Source organism: Pseudopodoces humilis, chromosome 19 (genome assembly GCF_049639895.1).
Source record: "Pseudopodoces humilis isolate 2021_Gansu_Grassland_sample_001 chromosome 19, ASM4963989v1, whole genome shotgun sequence".
Classification (NCBI taxonomy): domain Eukaryota; kingdom Metazoa; phylum Chordata; class Aves; order Passeriformes; family Paridae; genus Pseudopodoces; species Pseudopodoces humilis.
In genome coordinates this window covers 9,836,837-9,856,663 of record NC_142218.1, presented here as the reverse complement: position 1 = coordinate 9,856,663, position 19,827 = coordinate 9,836,837, and the positions used below count along the sequence as shown (strand labels likewise).

The 19,827-nt window shown below is 46.2% G+C and overlaps 1 long non-coding RNA gene across 1 annotated transcript; it reads left to right on the top strand.

Annotated features, from left to right (window-relative positions):
* Nucleotides 1–11,010: 11,010 nt before the first annotated feature.
* LOC148182818 (uncharacterized) lies at nt 11,011–17,745 on the top strand. Its single transcript, XR_015774186.1, has 3 exons — nt 11,011–11,096; nt 15,907–16,240; nt 16,893–17,745. It is a non-coding gene; the product is annotated as an uncharacterized LOC148182818 (long non-coding RNA).
* Nucleotides 17,746–19,827: the final 2,082 nt, after the last annotated feature.

Sequence of the window (19,827 nt, the reverse complement as noted above, 5' to 3'; positions counted from 1 at the left end):
AAGGATAGAAAAGAGAGGTCATTTGTTATCTTATCTTCTAATGAGATCAGCAAAGAAAGACTTTTAAGGCCCTCCACAGCTTATTCATGGTCTCAGTGTGGTTCTTCAATTGCAGAATCAATCCAGGTGTAAATTGGGATGCTGGGACCTTGTCTCCTCCCTTCTGCCCTCATCAAGGAGCATCTGGGACCATGTCTGTGGGTCCTGAGTTGTGCTGGATTTACCTCTGGTGTGATCCAAACCATTGCTGCTGTCCCCACTGCCTGTCACCTCTGCTGCTGGCACATTTGGTAATTCAGATTATCAGTGGGTGGGGAGGAAGGATCAATGCAGGATGTTGCCTAACCCTGCTCCACACACACACACACACACAGACACCTTTGTGCCTCCTGCTCAGGACAGAGGCCATCACCAGAAATTGCTTCAGTAGTTTCAATTCAGTCTGCCAGAGCCCTTTGCTCCTAATGCCATTTAATCCAGTTCCTTCTTAGCCAGATTTTCACTGATATCAGGTTTTGGCCCAAGAACAGTGCAGATCCTTTTGAGCTGAATATCTTCAGCACAACACTTACATTTTGTCAGAAAAAAAGCCTGAACCAGCAGAAACTCTTTTAAAGCTAAGGCAGCATCATTACCATAGAGGCAAACACTAATTTAATGTGGTTCACAGTAACAACACACCATTTATTTAAATACTTCACCATTTAATTTATTCAGCATTTTATATTGAAGAGTATTTTCATTAGGATTCCTCTGCAAAACCGAAGAAGGCATTAAATCATTTAATATACTGACAACTCGCTTAATTTATTTAAGCACAGGAGTCTAATTCAAAAAAGCCAGACCTTATACAGAGCCCTGTCTTTACAGCCCTGGCATACAAGGGCCTATTAATTTCAGGGTAGTGCGTTACATGGATTTATTTTGAGATCCCAGTACGTGCTCTCCCCTGGTCAGCAGCCTGCTGTGGGGCTGCACCTGCCAGAGCTGCCTCTAGGAATTCCTCCCAGTGCACACCAGTCCTGCTCCGTGCCTTTTGCCTCTGCAAATGCCAGTGAGCATCCAGCCTTTTCCATTTGTCACCTGGCTGGGTTTGCTCCTTGATGTGACACAGAGTGACCAGCGTGGCTGGAGCAGCAGAGGTCAGCAGGGAAACAGAGGCAAATCAGCAGGCACTGGGGTCATCAGTGATGTCTTCAGATGAACTCATGGCATTCAGAGCACTTGGTGAAGTCTGGGGGATGCACTGAGATGTACCCCTGACTCGACAGACACAGAATTAACCAGGGACTCTCAGTGCTGTGGTGAGGCCCCTCCAGCCCCACCCTGAAGGTGCTGAGCAGCCTCAGGAGCTGTCACATCCAAGCTCTCACACCCTGCCTGAAGCAAATCCTCCACTTGGTATTCTGGGTGCTCATCTCCTTGGGCAATCCAGCCCTTGTGGCTTATTACTGATGTCCCCAGATGTCCCATAACGAATGGCAGAGAAGACAAATGTCACCTGTGACAAAGCTCTGGATGATATTGGGGTCCCCAGTGGCTCCCGGTTTGGCTGCTTTCCGAGACTGGTGCTGAAGCAGAACCTGGGAAACAATAGCACATTTTCAATAGGATGCACAGGGTGACATTAATAAACATTAGGGGGCTTGATATGATCAGGCAAAAGCAGCACAGCGAAATGAGGTACCAAAAGCAGGCTGGAGAGGAGGGGAAGGCACCTGAACAGGGTGTTTAATGACTCCCCCGGCTGGGAAATGCAGCAGAGGGCAAGGATGGGAGAGAAAACCTTTTAATGAATTCAACATGTGTGCACCCTTTGAAGGCCTAGCTCCCCATTCCCCAGTGGCGTTTGACCCACCTGAAGATATGGATCATACAGAAAATAATAACCAGTAAGTAATAATAATAATAGTAATAATAGGAAGAGCAGGACCTTCATCTCCAATTCATATTTATAATCCAGCAAATATCTCACCTAAAGCCACAAAATTTATGGGTTTGCATCTATAATTAATATCCTTCCTTAAGCAGGAAAGGGTATGTTTTCCTACAAATAAATCTGGTGCTCTAGACCTGGATTTTGAAGACTAATATTTAAATCCCTAGCAAGACACAGTTATTGATTGTATAGATGCATACAACAAAGACACACCACACACATTTACAGAGATAGCATTGTACAGCTATTTTAAAAATAAATAAAGTTTCTCTTTTAAATGCAATAGATGAGGCTTAATAAGGAAAAAAAAAGGAGGAAGATGGGGCAGTGGACTTGGTGTCTGCTCCAAACTGTCCCTATCTCCCAAAGATTTCATTTGTATCAGGCCCCTTGCTAAAAGCAGGGCTCTTCCTGGGCGCCGAGGCACATAAAGGGCTTTGAGACAAAGGGAATTGATTTGGTTTTAGTGTTATGAGGAAAATAAACAGTTAGGCTGATATAACAGTAAAAGGGTCAAGCAGGGTCAGGGCTAATGAAGTGACTTATGGCAGGTTGGAATTAAAACACCCTTCCTTTTCTCCATCCTCCCCTCCAGGAGTGATCCCTGTGAATGCCCAAAATCACACCTCTGTGTGACAGCAAAGCACCAGCCAAGGGTCATTTGGGGCTGGGCACTGGACTTGCCTTGGCTGAAGGTTTCCATGCCCAGCAGCACCTGCTGAGCCACGGAAAACTCCAGCCAAAGCAAGCCCTGCCCTTCAGCTCCCCATCAGGGACCACAGCCACTGCACATAGTCAGGGAGGCTCAGTGGTGCTCCAAATCATCCCTCCAGAGCTGAACTGGCCACTGGTGGGTGGAGGATCTCTTTAAGGGTCTGTGTTGTAGGCTTGGAGCTTTGCAGCCTCAGGACTACGTTGCTGTCACACACTGGGTCAACACCAGCTTGCCCAGCTTCTGCTGCCTCTGGTCTGTGCTCAGGAGATCTCCTCACTTTCTGAATATTCTCTACAACCAGGTTTCAAAGGATTTATTGGTTGTTTTTTGTTGGTTTTGGGATTTTTTTTCTCAGGGGTTTCTTTTCACTTTTGTGAGTTGTAATGAGCAAAGTGGGAATGTGCTGGGTAAGGAACCAAACCTAGGAAAATACAGCTTCTCTGGAGCAAGCAGAGATATATCTGAAAAAATATTGAGAATTACTGGAAACTTTAATGTAGGCATTCAACAAAGGTCAAGGGTGGAAGCATCACCTCATTTAATGGTGAACTTACTAACAGAGGTAAAACACTTCTGCTGTCCTTTATCTCAAGAGTAAAGACACGAACAGAGCCCAGACAATTGTATTTATGTTGTCCTAAGGTATTTAATTAATGGATATTTTAGTCAGTCATGTTTAAATAGCATTCATCAAAAATTTTAAAAAAGTCTTTTTGCACTCAATCATTTAAGGAACTCATCAGTGACAGCATGTGGGAGCCTCATTCAAACCTCACGGGGAAAGAGCTTCTTCTCCCCAGACTGTGGGCTCCCAGAAGGGAGATTATACCCAGGGGGCAGGAGAAGGAAAAGGAAGAAATTGGCAATAACACTTGTGTGGTGCCACCAAGGGGTGCTGAGCCCCCAGGCAGGCTGGCTGCACCCTGCTTTGGGGAGTGAGCTCCACCACCATGGATTGGAGATGGTCCTTCCCCCAAATGTTACTTTCAAGTGTCACAAAGCTTGTGTGGAAAGAGGGAAAAGAAAAAGCAAAAGAAACCTTCTGGTGAGCACTGTGATCCTCCAAAACCTAGCGACCATGGAGAAGCTTTCCCTACAGACATGCTGTCCAATGTATGCCCTCATGTTTTTTACCTGTGTGAAGATTGTGGGCTGTGGGTGTCCAGACACTGCTCTGCAGCTCTGGAAGGGGCAGGAATTCATGGCTGCTGCTCTTCAAGGCACAGGAGCTTGGGAAGCTGCAACCAGTGTGGGGTACTCAGCCAAGACAGAGCTTTGCTGCAGCTTGGTTTTCATGATTTAGCATTCCTGCTGTAAATAATTGATACTAATGTAAGTGAGATAAGAGACAGACTGTCTGTGGGTTGGGAGGAAGTGGATCCTGGTGACATCCACCTGGAAATGTGCTTGCGGATTTGTCTGAAATAAAAACGTTGAGAAGCCAAACACAATGTCCAAGAGGTGGGGAGGGAGCAGGGATGGGAAGGGTAATCAGTGATCAGCTCCGTGCACTCTCATCTCTCTAAGAAAAAGCTACCACTAATAATTTCCTTAATAAGAGAATTCCTGCACTAACTAGCACTTCCTCACTCTCTGAACATGGCTCTCACACTAGTCCATAAGCTGTGTTCCTGCATTGCCAGAGAGCTGGGTGGGTGTTAGCACAATTTAAGGAATTAAAATGTCATTAAGGGGGTGCGTGGAGCACACCCTTCCTTGTCGGACACCATGCCAGCAGGAAAATGCCAGTGAGCTCAGCGTATCTGATGCCTTTGGCTTAGGTTATCTACAACCAGCTGAGTACCAGGAAGGAGCTCTCCTGAATCTCAGCCTTTGAAACCGGAGAAGACAAAATTATATCTCTGGTCCTGTGAGGGCGGCCATGAGACAGGCGATGGAGACAATCCTGCTGGGTGGAGAAGGGGAGATTCCCCTGCTGGGAACCTTGGAATCCAGCACGTCCCCAGGACCATTACACCATATCCATTTCTAAATCCTGATTTGGAGGCTGCTATTGGCATTTCACATCCTCTGAGGAGTCTGTGCCCGGCAGCAAACCGACATTCACTTCCCCCCGCATGACATAATGCCTGTTTTCATCCTGTCTAGGGGATATAAAAAAAAAGATAATGTCAGCTTAAAAAAAAATGACATCACTATTGAGCCACTTTACAGCTCTCTGCTTCTCTCTCTCCTGTGTCTCCATCTTCACATCCCACCTGTGTTACCTGTTGCTCATCAGCCCGAGGACCTTCCTGCAGCCACTGCACTAGGTACGTGTGCCTGATGGTTTTAACTTGCTGCAGGAGTCAAGTGCCAAAGTGAAAGGAATTTGCAGTGGCAACTCCTTCATTTTAAACTATTTTCTTGTGTAAGGAAGGTCCCTCATGTTCTCTGTCTCCCTACAGCAGTCAGATCGCACTCCTCTCCTGAAGGCCATGCCTTTACACATCACTCTGGTAAGAGCATATTCAGGGCTCTAAATTTGTTTTAAAATACACTTCCTAACCTAGAGATTTCCTGCAGAAAGGCAGAGAAAAAAAGCTGCTTTGGAAATGTTAGGAAGGAGCAGCATTGACTCATCAGTGATATGAATGGGGAAAGCCAGAGGGACCTTCTCATCTCTAATGTGATTTTATGATTCAGTGAATAATGCATATTAGCATAATACTAACTAAAAAAATCCATACTCATCATAGAATCACAGCTATCAACATTATCCTATTATTAATTATTAACATTTACACTATCAATCAGCCCCTGGCTGACTGATAGCTTAAAATCTTGCATAAAGATGGTTACAACAATAGCCACAGTACATCACGTAATGTGCTTCACAGTCGGGCTGTGATATCCTCATCTATAAAGCTTTTTACTAATGCACTTTACAACATATCTTACAGTACATAGATGAAGAATGTGGCTGCACCCAGTAATAATTCCATTAATTATGAATAAAGCATTTACAAATGACATCCTTATTTAAAATTAGTGATGAACACATTTTGGTTTAATGCAGATGCACTGTGTAATTTGTAATTGGATAAAAAGCAATGCTGGCAGCATGGGGTAGGGAAAAAGGGCCAAGATCTTATGATCTTTGCATCAGCAAGGAAAGGGGGGGAAAAAAACAGTGGAGAAAATGATTGACAAACAACAAAACATTGGCATAAAGCTGACCAAACTCCAAGGTGATGGTTGAAAGCAATGATTAAAGGTGCCCTGCAGAGCTGAAAGGGAAAAATCCTTACCCACTGACCTTGCACTGCAGTTGTGTTAATAAAACTCACTCCTATATTAATAAAGTTTATATTTTCATTGCTTTCTCTCATTTCAGTGTTTTCAGCTGGCTGGCAGCTCACCAAGACTCGTTAGCCACATACAGTTTGCCTTTGCAGTACCTTGGTACCGCTTTGTCCTGTAGGCTCTTGGAGATGGCAGAATATTTATTACATACAATATTTCACTGAGGCTACTTACGTCAAAAGGCTATAAATACATTACTCTTCCCAGTTTACTTAAGGGATAAAAAGTGAGTAGCTAAGTTTACAGAGCAGGCTCAGGCTCTATTAATGTGTGGTCTGTTCATTTTCATATAGATCTCAATTGTTTGAAATTATTTTCCAGATTAATCCTGTGAGTGATTCTTGCCTTGCTGATCATTTCCGGGCACTGCTGCTCGACTTGGGCAGTGGTCATATTCAGGTTATTACATGTATTATGGAAGAAAGGTTAATTTAAACTGTGAATATTTATGTGGTCATAGTTTTCTACTGAGAGCCTTGTGCCAAGAACTTCTTATACTGAGGTTCAACTATTTCAATGCGTCACACTCAGGGATGCAAAAATCCCAGCAGCTCACCTCTGGCCACACTGGTATGGGAACAAGAGCTTTGGTGGTCAGGAGAAAGTCAGAAAACTCCTTTTAATTTCTTTTTCCCTGAATTTCCCCATTGTTTACAGCAGTCTGGATCAACAAGATAATGCACAGGCCATGGTGTCATGTGTCTGTTAGCACGGAGCCAGAGCTGTGCATGGTGCTGCGTGCTGAGGTTCAGCAGACTCAGAGAGTCAGAGAGAGACCTGGATCCACCACATAAAGTTAAGGGAAAAATTGCCTCGGGAGGGATCTAGTTTTGGGTTCAGGCAGATCTTTCTGCATATTTTCTAAGGAGATGAGATTGCAAGCCAGAGCTAAGCTAGTCAGGAATTCTGTCTGAATTATTTTCACATTCTCTTTTAATGTCCTGTCCATGGGTGATACCTAGTGCAATGCATGACACCTGACATGGCCCTTTCCCCATATTTTCAAGTTAATAAATGTAGTAAAAAATAATATACAGTGTTTATTGCCAGGACTGTCAGGGAGGACACTGCATTCCCCCTCCCCTCCAAACCCAGGGAGTGTAGGAGAGGCTGCTGTAATTACAGGTCTCCTTGTGCAAGACTGCTTTGAAATTCCCAATATTTCTCCAAACCACCAGCAAGTCGGTTTTCAGAGCTGCCTGACAGAGAATTTATTTATTAAGGTCTTGGCTGTTTGCAGCAGTGGCTGGGCAGCAGCAGTTCTGCAGAGTTATCAAAAATCTATTTCCTTGCAGAGTCACAAGTAAAATATCAAACCCCCTTTGAAAAGCCAAGTGCAACATTTACATTTTAATCTCCCCAAACACTTTCGTTTCTGACAAGCTGGGTTTTTTGGTCTGTGTGTTATGGAGAGGAGAGGCAGTGGGGCTGGAGGAGGAAGGTTTATAGCCCTGGGAGGAAGCGTGGGCTGCTTTGAGCGTGTGACACCGCTGGAGTGGCACGGTGACCTCCCCGTGCATGGGGACTGCAAGGACTGTCACCCTTCAGCACTGCTGGGGCCAGGTGAAAAAGAAAAGCAGCCTGGCCCCAAAATCCAGCAGTGCAGGGCATCAAACACTGAGCTGGGTTAGCAATCACATGTGCACTTGTAGAAAAGGAGGAGCACCAGCCCTGTGCTGGGCACAGCCTCTCCTGGCTACCAGCAGCCCGCATGGGGGGGTCAGTGGCCACTTGCAGCCACTGATCTATAGGGACAAAAGCCTTTATTCCACTGTCTGTTCACACCTCTGCCTGGGGTTAACTGGGCTGAAGTGGAGCAGCTGGCTGGACCCCAGCTCTCCAGTTTGTGGTCTGGCAACAAAAGCCGCTCTGCCTTTCCCTTGCTGTCAGCGGGGCTGAGGTCCTGCGCTGCCTCTGTGGAGTCACTGCAGCAAGCCATGAATTATGGATGAAATGAAAAATCCCAGCCCGGTGCACAGAGGGAATATGCAAAGTGCAGAGCGATCACCTTTGTGTGTGAGCCTTGCTTTGTGCCACCTTCACATGCACAAGGCCCAAAACACTCCGCTCTGCTTCGGCTGCGACACCCTCGGCCCACGGGGCCCAGGATTCCCTCCTCCCGAGGGATCTGGCTTCTGAAATGATGTTCATTGATTTGAAAAGCACGTCCTGGTGCTTTGTGGGATGTTCCTGGGAGCTACTGAGGGTGCTGTGTGGATGAGCTGTGTGGAGCTCACACTCAGAGGTGCCGGCATGGGCAGGGCGGGTGTCTGGGGCAGGCTGGCCCTGGGCAAATCTGCCATGGTGCCATGGGCAACTCCTGCACATCCACTCCAGGAGAGCTCCTGAGCACATGAACACACATTTGCAGGTGAGGTGATGCAGGAGTTCCCACCCAGGCACGGCCTTTCCACACACAGAGGATCCCTCAGGGGATCTGCAGAGGTGACAGTTCCCACCAGAGCTCCCTTTGCTTGAAGCAAAGCGTCAGAAAAGCGCTTGACAGGCTCTGACTTCAAGACTCTGTGATTTGGGGAAGTCTCTCTACTCCTAACTTCTCCTTCAGAGAGAAGATGCCATTCAGGAGGCATTTTTGAAATGTCTTTTAATTTTTAAATGCTTTAGCTCCTCATTTGCCAATCCAGCTCTCTGCTTTTGTGTACCATCTAATAATGTGCTTCCACACAGCCATTTCTGAGTGTGCAATATCAACATCTGGGCTAAAATCAAGCAGAAATTTTTCCCTGAAGCAAAATTTTGCTCTGTATTATTGTTACTTCTTTTTTTTCCTATTTAATGGTTTGCTTGTCATGGGGCCTCTTCAGCCTCTTATTTTCAGGAAATGAAGGTTCTCTGCCTCTCGCTCCTTGTCAAAGACACCCTGGCAGGTGAGAGCAGCGTCACCCTTGTCCCACCTCCTAAAAGCATTTTACTGAGTGCTCACTAAAACTGTGCTGCAGTAAAGCACCCCACTGAACTGGGTGCCTGATATGCAGCAGGTTGGCAGAATTAATTTATTGGTGTTAGTACAGCCTTTTGAACTTCTCCTGTTACGTAGGTGTCAATGATGATAACAAGAATAAAAATATTATTTTATTATTATTTGTATTGTTATTCTGACTTTCCATCATAGCCAATGATGAACATTCTCCTGTGCACGTATTTAAGCTATCCTGTGGGAGTTGCTTTGTTCTTGGTTTGATTATTTTAAGAAGTCCTTTAGCACATCAAATCATCAAATAATTTCCCTAGGCAAGGATTTATAGGAAGGTCTTGAGAGCTGTCAGAGTAATGTTTTTCCAGCAGTGAAAACTTAACCTCCTCTTTGATTTTCATTTCTGTTTTGTCCTGGGTGTAGCTGCAGCGTGTGCTTGGTCACAGCCATCATGATGGAGGAGATGTGTTGTCAGTTGTTTTATTTTTGATCCCATTTGAATGTGTCAATCAACTGCCTCGAATCAAAGAAAGTGAGAAGGAGCCTTTAACTGTTGTGATTGAAAACTTCAGACTTACCTTTTTTTTCTTATTTTTATAGACACTAAGTAAATGGTTGGCAGGTTCTTGTGAATCATAACATTTCTAAATATATCAAAGAGGCTCTTTGCCAAGCTTCTGAAGAAGGTGGTGTCTATTCCTATTGACTCCTTTCTCCCCTTCAGATTACTTTTGCATTTAATAATTTCAAATCATAACACAAAAAATCAGAGACTCTTAACTAGGCTGGCTAAGGCTGTGATTAATGAAAGTGTAATTCAAGCTACTGTAGAGTCATTAGAAACCAGTTAGCTAATTAGTGTAATCACAGAGGTGGAAATAATTAAGAGACCATAAAATAGAGGTAACCTAATAACAACATTTTCCTCTGACCCAGAACTGGTGAGAAAAGGATGGTTTGTTAGGTTAGGAAGGGAGAGGAGTGAGGATGGAATGTTCTGCGAGTAATCACTGTCAGGGAGGTCTCAGAGCACAGACAAGTAGAACAGAGCAGATTTTACACCAACATAATCCAGACTGCAGCAGAATCCTCTGGCAATGGTGCTTCACACCTCTGCATCCCTCTCCCATCTTATGCACTGCCACAATTTAGTGACAGACAATCAAGACACGGTGAGGCAGGAACTGGCTGCCTTGCTCTTTCTTACTTTGTTCCTTTTCTTCTTTCCCAGGTTATTAGCAAATATGATATTAAAACTAACTTCACCTTGCAGTGCCTGAGTCGACCAGGTTTGGTTTCAGGAAAAGGAGAATCCTAAGGTGTTTAAGAAGAAAATCCTGTTAGAGGATTCCCTGTATTTATAGAGTTCCTCATGTATTTATGTATGTTATTCACTGCAGTTTCACAGGACTCTACAGCTGGTTGAAACATCTCATGCTAAGAGGGAAGAGTCTTTCTGGGCAGAGGAGAATCGTGCAGTGATTGGTGAGGGTGGCAGTCACTTCCAGAGCTGCTCACAGGAGATGGGGCCAAGCAGATGTGTCTCCCCTTAAACCCTCCTCTGCTGCCTTTGCCCCCAGGGCAGCACTGGCACACTGGATCCTGAACAACCCCAAAATGTGCCCCAGTGCTCCCCATGCAGGACTGCCAGGCCAATGAGGGATGTGGGACAGTGTGATGGGCTGGATCTCACTCCTGGGGTTCGAAGTGACCTACCCCTGGCTTCTGGATGAAACAGGCAATAAAAATTCTTAACCTGTAATTTTCCAGCTGGCGTGGGTGACCACGATGACCATCTCCATTGGTTCTTAGCAGTTCTGCCACGGTTTGTGTGTGTTTCGTTTGACCTGGGTCTAATGAGCACAGAAGCGGAGCTGCAGACACACAATCAAGGCTCAGCCGCCGAGGCTGATGAGTCTGCCGAGACTGCTAAGTGGGTCTTCATTAGCGATTCACATGCGAGGAGCAGCCCTTATTTATTCTTCTTTCCTAGGTGAATCTATTTTTGAATATCTTTTGTAGTGATCTTGTCTGGGGAGGGTGGCGGGGAGATTGGATGGAGGGCACCACTACTGCCGGTTAACTGGATTATTGTCCTGGAAAAACAGGCTGTGACACCAAGCTGGCAGCAAGCTGCAAAGAAGAAACAATGTGATGCCATTTAGAGAAGGAAGAAATCATTTTCCCCAGTGACATCTCTGGTGAGAGGCAGAACTTTATCTTCTCTTTGCAGCTCAAATGAAGCATCACAGCAGCAGCATTAACTGTGCTTCCACGTTTCCAGCTTGTCTTTTCATTAACTTTTTTGGGGTTTTTTTTTTTTTGCTGTAGCAAGAAGCACACTTTCCAGGGAGGGTTTGTGGGTGAGTCACTGGAGCTGCAAGGCCAGGATGTCCCAGGTTGGTCCCCAGGCTGTGGCACATGTGCTGCTGTTGCAGCCAAATGGATGAGCCTGGTGGTCTGCAGGGAAGAAGGGAAACCTGATTTATGTCCACCTTTCTGGTGGAGAGGGGATTTTGGAGCAGCAGGTCACAGTGAGCCTTGCTCCACTTGTGCTTTCATCCCCCCAAGTCAGACATGTGGATCACCTGGGATGTCCTGGGACATCCTGAAGGACACCGAGCGGGCATTGCTTGACCTCCGGCAGCACCAGTGGCTCCACGTTTCATGTGAACGAGCCCCTTTTCCACACTGGGCACTTAAACGCTCTCCTTTAAGCTTTTCCTCGGGCGGGGCTGGGCCGGTGGGGTGCGGATCCTGCCGCCCTCACCTGCCTGTGGCGAAGGCTGCCCTCTCCCGACGCCGGGATCCGAGGGATGCGGTGGCTGAGCCGGGCCAGCATCCCCCGGCAGCGCCCACCCTGCTCCCCGCGGCACCGTGCCCAGCCCAGCCCGAGGAAAAGCTGCCAGCCATCAGCACAGAGCAGCACCCAGATGGCCTCGGGCATCCCCCGAGCTGCCCCAGCACCGCCTGCCTCCGATGCTGGATCCAACCTGCATCCCCCTCTAGCACCATGGGGATGCTGCTTGAGGAACCTCCTGCTGAATTGCTTTTTACCCATCCCAGCCCTTCCAAACATGCTCGGTACCTTCTTCCTTTTTGTTTCGTTTTATAATCTGGTAGTGTAGGTGTGAATCCCGTACTCCTCTGAGTTATCTTTCCCCAGCTGAGTCTGTGCTGCAGACTGTGTGGGTGACACCCTCGGGAAAGCCACGTTTAGCAGCACATTGCTCCAGGAAAAGTGTTTTTATATGAACAGAGATGTGAGACAAACTCTTGCACCTCTGGGGTTGGCAAACTGCTGATCCATGAGAGATGAGTTTTTACCCCCTTGTGATTTTGACCTTACTTGCTGAAAGTGAAACATCACCCAGCCTTCCAGGAAATACCACAAATCTTCTATCTGATATAAGAACATAAATCTTCTGTAAGGGTTCATCCATTCTGTATCTCAGGCCTCTGGAACTGAGGTGTGGACACTGGAGTGGGAATCTCAGCCTCCTGGACCCAGGGCTGCTGAACCTGAGCCCCTGCACCTCCCCAGCCTCGGGAAAAACAGCCCCATGGGGTTGGCCCTTACTGAGTTGGTTCTGCACCAGTACCTCATGGAAAAAGGGGGGGATTTGCCTGAATCACCTTGAGCCTTTTACATTTTTGTGGGAGACATGAAACTCTTCCCCTCCAGCTCTGAGTCTGGCTGAGATAAAACACAGCCTAAAGCAACCCACCTGTCCATGCTTCAGCCTCCCCATATCACCTCCTGGGAGAGGCTGCAGAGGTGTGGGGCTCTGCACCCCACGCTCAGCAGGGCAGTCCCAGCTCACTCCTGCAAGAACACATTTCCTGAGAGGATGCCTGCGGGTCCCTGACCTTGTCTGTGCACAAGCCTTTGTGGGTTTTGCCCCCACCCTGTTTTTTGGGGGACCACAGAGGCCTTTCTGAGAAGGCAGTGGAGCAGCTGTGGGGTTATTTGACCAGAAGAGGTTATTTGTGGGAAGACGTGGCTGCAAAATTTTCCACCCCCCCACCCTCCACAAGTGGTTTAGGACGTTCTTTTGCTCAAGAACTTTGTGCTTTTACTTCTGCTCCCCCTGGGCTGTATCCTTCAGTGTGCAAACCTCTTTGCTTCATGGCTCTTCCCCAGAGAAAGAGCATCCCAAACCCCAGTGGACCTGGGGAAGGCTCGGAGCCACCTTTGCACTTCGCTGTGTGTCCCTCCGCATCAGCTCGGTGACATTCCCAACCCTCAGCGGGCTGGGGATCATGGCTTTGACTGAGCCCACAGTGATACCCCTCCAAAAGCTTCAGAAAGTGAAAAGTGTCCTTTTTTCTGCCTGGGCCACTTTTCCTTGTTTTACCACTAGATGGGAGAGTGAGACTGGGCTAAGTCAGCTGCTCCCCTCCTTACCCCGGTCGGAATTCCGAGGGGAGAAGAGAACTGACAGATGCCCGAAAGTCATCCCGCAAATCCTCCCACCCCAGGAAGAGATCGGGTAACTCCCAAAACGTCTGGTTGTTGCTTAACCCCAAAAGTGCACAGTCGAGGGGCTCTAAAGCTTTCCTGGTGCTTTCCCGAAATACCAGGAGCCCCGTGGATCCCGCTCTGCCCTCATGGAAGGGGGATTCACTTAGACAAAGATTGGATATATTCTTGGGGTGAAACATTTCATATTTTTCCTCAAATCCACCTGTCCTAGAGCAGAGGGAGATAGGGGCAGCACTTGCAGTTCACTCCTCTCATCCATACCCCAAATCCTGCATCCCAGGAATCCAGGTGACCCTAAAAATTGTATGGAGAGGTTAAAAAGTCATAGAATCACAGAAAAATTAGGGCTGGAAGTGACTTTTGGAGATCATCTAGTCCAACATCCACCAGATAAATATAAATAAAGCATCATTTTCTCCTCCTTTCCTTCTACAGGATTTTCTTTCTCCTGTATGATTCTTGTGTAAGGATCCACCCAGTGATATCATTTTCCTGCAGAAAATAAAACTGGGCTGTTGCAATGATTGCATGTGCAGGAGGACAATTCATGCCACAGCTCACCCTGGGAGCTGCTGTGGGTGAGGGAGGGGACAGCCCTGGGCCCATTAATGTCTTAGTAAATTTGCTTTAACTGCAGCACTTCCCAGCTCCTGAGACTGCCCAAGGTTTTGCTGAGACTGGGTTTATTTGGGAATTATATAGCTGCAGAAGCAGTTTCTCAACCCAATCAGATTGTCCAGTTGGACTACTTTTATTATTGTTAGGTTTGGGGCTTTGAAAAGGAACATTTTGCTTCCTGAGATTTCACAGATTTTGCAAGAAACCTCACAGCAGACAAATTTTCCGACTGCCTGTGTGACTACACCAGAAGATGTAATCCCTGTAAAGTGGAAATTATGTTTTTGCAGGGCTTTTCCCACTGCCCAACCTTCTAAATTTGCAAGTTCTTCAGAGAAGTGACTCATCTTATGTGTTTAATTCCTGGTATAGTTGGGCAAGGAGATGAAATAATTCTAATAACTTCCCTAACTGCAGTACCCTTGTTGCCTCCATTGGGGTCTCCTGGCTTTGTCACCACAGGAAACATCTGACATTATCCTGCTAGACAGAAAGAACAGCTTCTTTAGAAGACAAAGTCTGATTTTTTACTGGCTCTATCTACTCTTATTTCCCATAAGCAACAGCTGTCCCACCCTGGATGTGCAATGAGGCCACTGAGTCACCATGGAGTGACCAGCTCATTTACCTGGCAGGGGAAGACCAAAAATCCCCTCCATTAAAAAGAAGAGAGATCTTCCTTCAGTTAATAAGCAGAGGTGAAAAAAGGAAAAAAACATAAAGAAAAAAAAAATAAAACAAACCAGAAAAAATAAAGAAGAGAGTCCAGAGTTGGATTTTTAAAATCAGACAGAGCTAGAGTGATCAAAACCTTATATGAGATAGTGTTAGAATTAGCCTCATGATTTCTTCTCCATATTTACAGGGATAATATTTTTCCAAAGTTCAAAGTCTTCTTCTGCAGGAAGCATGTGATGTGCTTTGCAGTCACACCATATTTTGGTGCTATGAACAATTAAAAAAATCAATTTCTGGAGCGATATTTTCTATGTTTATAATCTCTGAACTAATTACAGGGCTGGAAAATCGATAGCTATCTGGAAATCTTTCCAATACAGCCAACTAAGCATGCTACAGATCATGCTGGAATATATTCCTCCTAAACACAGGCTGCTCCTGACCGTCTCCCAGATCCCACGGGCAGATATACCACTGTCAATAAACCTCTGGACCTCATTGCCCTGCAGTGGCAGCATTTACCAAAATCTGCAGAGGGCATGGGGCTGAGAAAATTGCTGAGAGCTGGAGCAATGCTTCTGCCAGCATTTTAAGCCCATGACAAAAAAAAAAGTTGAAAGACTGAGTTAGTTCAACAGGAACCTAAAAAACGAGTGTGAAATAAAGCAATTATAAGTCCATGTCTTAGTTATAATGCTGTTTTTTCATCAGGCTTTATTAAAATAAAAAGCAGAACCTTTGGTGATTGGAAATAATGGGCAGTTTGATGGTGATTACACTTGAGAAACACATGTAAAGAGGAAGGGTGTTGCTCTGAGGAACAGATCTCCTCTTGCTGCACAAACACACCGTGTTGACTGTGGCAGATCAGCTGGAACAGGAGTTCAAACCCTTGTGCTGGTGCTCTCCACACTTCCCACACACTGCAGGCATTGCCAGGATCCCCTCCCCCAGATGCTGCCCTGTGAGAGCTCCATGTGCCTTTCCTTGCTGTGCTGGAGTTTGTGCTGCTGCTGGACTAAAATATGTGCTGGAATAAATATTCCCACTGGACACGGTGCCAACAGCACAGCGAGTGGATAAGGGGCACAGACCAGAGTGCAGGGATTTTCCCCACATTGCCATTTGCACTCCTGCTTGGTACAAGAATGTGATGAATTCTGAGCTGTCACAATGCCACAAAGTATTTGCTCTGATTTTATGTGTTTTTCTCTGATTTTTCTTCATAGCTTTTTACATCCAGTGAACTGAACAGAGGAAAAGCAGGACTGGGGCACATCTCTGCCCTCACTGCAGGCCCAAGCTGGGGGATTCCCACATCTCTCCAAGGGGTGATCCTCATCCTGGATTCCCACAGCTCCCCAAGGGGTGATCCTCATCCTGGATTCCCACATCTCCCCAAGGGGTGATCCTCATCCTGGATTCCCACATCTCTCCAAGGGGTGATCCTCATCCTGGATTCCCACAGCTCCCCAAGGGGTGATCCTCATCCTGGATTCCCACAGCTCCCCAAGGGGTGATCCTCATCCTGGAGCGGAGCTTTGTGTCTAGCAGCCCATGGAGGTAAAGTACAGCATTTGCCCTGTCCTAGCCCTCATCTCAGTAGACAGGCAATAATTTATAGTCCCTCCTATATAAGAACTTGTCAGGCTGGTTATGCTCAAAGAATTTAAATTTTGGAGTTGAACACAATGCATGCCATGATCTGGATTGTAAATATTGTTATTATTAATTTCTGATTGCACTTCTGTAGCACTCCCACGTGCAGCTGAGGAGCTCCTGTGCACATTGGGACAGAGGAAGGAGCCCATGAGCTGCTGACAGCCTGCCCAGAACAGCCTGCCCAGAACCTGAGAGGCACCAGGGGTGCTGATGGCAACAGCACCCAGAACACACCAGTGGTGTGGCTTTGCTAGCCTGGGCTGCTTTCTGCCAAAAAGCACACGTTACAAAAGCACTGTGTTTATCATCACCACACTGAAAATTTCCCTTTTAAGGCTGAAAGGTCCTTGGTGGGGACGTGGAGCTGCCGTGTGCCACGCACTGCTCAGACTCTGCAAGGACACACCTACAGCTGCTGCACTCGGCTTCAGCGGCTTTTCCATTCAGATGATGGTGTCTTTGGACTCTGCTATCATTCTTGAAATTTTAATGTCATATTTCCTTCAAATAAACTCAGCTGGAGTGTGAGAACTCATTTCTGTTTCTCTCTTAGGAAAGGAAGGCTGCGGTGTCTGCACATCACCTAAGGGGAATGACCTGAGGAAGAAGAGCTCAGACCCTTCAGAAATCTTTCAAAGAGAAGCTCCAGCTCTCCCTTATCTCTTTTAAAATGAACACATCATACTTTGCACATGTTGAGCAACAAATTTCCTAACGCAGCTTCCCAATAGCCCACACGCCCAGTGGGGCAGTGCCGTTGTTTTAGAAAGAGGGTGAGAACAGGACACTCACTCCCCTGGCCAGTGACAAGCAGCACCTCAGGGACAATCTGGAGTAGAGGTTTGCACAGAGAATATGGGGTTTAACAGCCACCAAAGCCTGTGTCACCCATGAATTTGTATAATTCTTCCTTAAACATAGTTACAGAGGCTCTGTGATGCCCCTGACACCAGCTGCTGTTGTTTAGTCAGCAGCTACTTTACACCTCCTTCCTCACCCTTTTCATTTACAGAAACCTTTGCTTTTGTAATAATGAAGGCAGCTCACAGAGCTGAGCAGAACAGATTCTGATGGTCCAGTTTGCAAAGACAACGGAGTCTCACAACAAGATAACACAAAGTCTGGTAAAAATCCCAGGGGGAGAATTTTCAGAAGTGCTTTTCTCACTGCAAGCCAGCACCAGCAGTCTTGAAAAATTCCATTTTTATTTGCTATTTATTATATGTTTCCTGTGAATAAATTTCTGGCTCAAATTAGACTTATAATAAAACTCAAAAAAAATCTGCTTTTGGGAAAAAAAACCCACCACAGATCTATTCTTCCTTCCTGGAGATTTGCTGCCTGTTCTGCAACAGGAGATGTGAACCATGGAAGTATTTATAACTGCAATATTAGGAAATGATCATTTGGGCACCAGAAATCCATATGAGATATTATGGCTTTAAATAAATTGTTTATTGCTATGTTAATCTAATCTTGTAAATACATGCACACTTAACTATATTAAAAATGTAAATGTTCCCAGACCTGGATTTCACATGATGAATAAATAACTCCCCTATTTTGCCTTGTCAGCTCTGTGGGTCTGGGAAAAACAAGATTTGATGGGCACTGAAAAAGTTGATGTCTGCACAGATTTAGCCAAAAGATTGTCACAATAATCTCATGGCCCACGTGGCTCACAGGACTGAACTTGAAGAAACCTCTTTCAACATCTGCTCATGACAGAGCAATTCCAGCTCCAGGAGTGCCTCCAGCCAGTGACTTCCCTTCCGTGGCACTGAATTTGCATTCATTAAACCCAAAGTTTTAATGATTTATGGAGATTTATAAAAAATGGCAGCCCAGAGCTGCTGACACTCCCAAAGCTTCTGACAGGAGCAGAACACATCATAAATCCATCCTGGTGTGAAATATTGAATGAAAACCCGTGCAGGCATATCTGCAAGTGTTAACATGTCCCATAAAATCAGGGATTGAGGCTAACTAAAATTATCAGTACCCCAAACCTGAGGGGATAACATATATAATAACAATAGCATAATAATTATAATGTTAGTAATAACACTACTAAGAGAGTTACAAGTCTCCTTGACATTGCTTATTATTGTCACTGCCTGGATAATTCTCAGCTCCAAGGATGGACAGAGGCACACACGGCCCCATGTTTTGAGAAACAACCTCTGTGCTTTGGGAAACAAACTCCAGCTTCTCCTATCCCTTAAACAGCTACCAAGATCTTTGGGATGGCTCTGGAGGAGCTTTCTGCCACTCACACAGCAAGGTGTGCATTGGCTCACGCTGAGCCCCAGGGTTTGACAAACTGGAGTTTAAACAAGCATGCCCCTGGGACAGACTCCTTTTTATTTACAAGTGAATCAGCAGAGATGACAAGGCTGATTTGCAGTGCCTGCCCAGAACCTCTTAAAGATTTTAGGAGGAAACAGACTTCTTCCAGGTGACCTCTGTCCTTCCTTGCCACACCTTCCCCCTTGGAGACCTTATCACAGTTGCTATTAGCTCATGCAAATCCACAACACAAGTTCCTTATCTTTACATCTCCCTCACCCAAGAGATAACCTACTTCGAGATGCTGAACAAAAAACAAAACAAAACAAAAAAAAAAACACTAAAAACTAAGTCAAAAATTACTCTGGACCTCTGAGGACAACTTCAGCCAAGGCAGAATGGACCAAAATACATGTGGAGAAGTGAGCTGAGCTGGGCTGAGGAGCAGGGTGCATCCCCTGCAGCCAGAGCCAATGATTCACGCAGCTCTGCACCCTGGAACAGGAAGCGTGGGGGGATTCCCCAGCTCGGATGCCTTTGACGCACTGCTTCACCTTTGCACATCTGTTGTCCTTTCCACCCTGTTTATTTAGAATAAAAAGGGTTGGAAACAGAACCTTATTCATCAGTGACTGCACGGCACCAGCCAAAACAATAGCCCAGCTTTGTTGTGCAGAAAATGATTTGTATATGATAAAGCAGTATCAGTTTGTATACATGGAGCAAATGTTTCCCGGTTTTCCTGGCCACAGCCTGTTGTAAACAACAGGCTCTCCTGCACTTCATTTTACTTTAAAAGCACATTCAACAGCTCCCAATTTAACCAAACCCCACAATAACCTCATCTACCCCCAGCTCCAAGGGAAGCAAGGATGCCACAAAGAGGCAGTGCCTTCCATCTCTGTTTTGGAGCCACAGAGGATGAGGAAGAGGCAGTGATGTGAACAGCACATCACCACAGCCCAAGCTGAGCTTTGATGAGCTGCTGGGTCTGCTTCTGCCTCAGCCTCTGCCCCAGCTCTTGGTTCCTTGTGTGTCCCTGAGCTCTGGCAGCAGCTGTGGTGCCACGCTGCTGTCCCTGCACTGTGCAGAGAGGGGATGGCAGCTGGATGGCAGATGTCTGCCCACGTCTTTGCCCTCCTCTCTGCCTCCTGCAGCATTAGCTGGGCTTTTCCATTAGCCAGGTTATCCTGTGTACT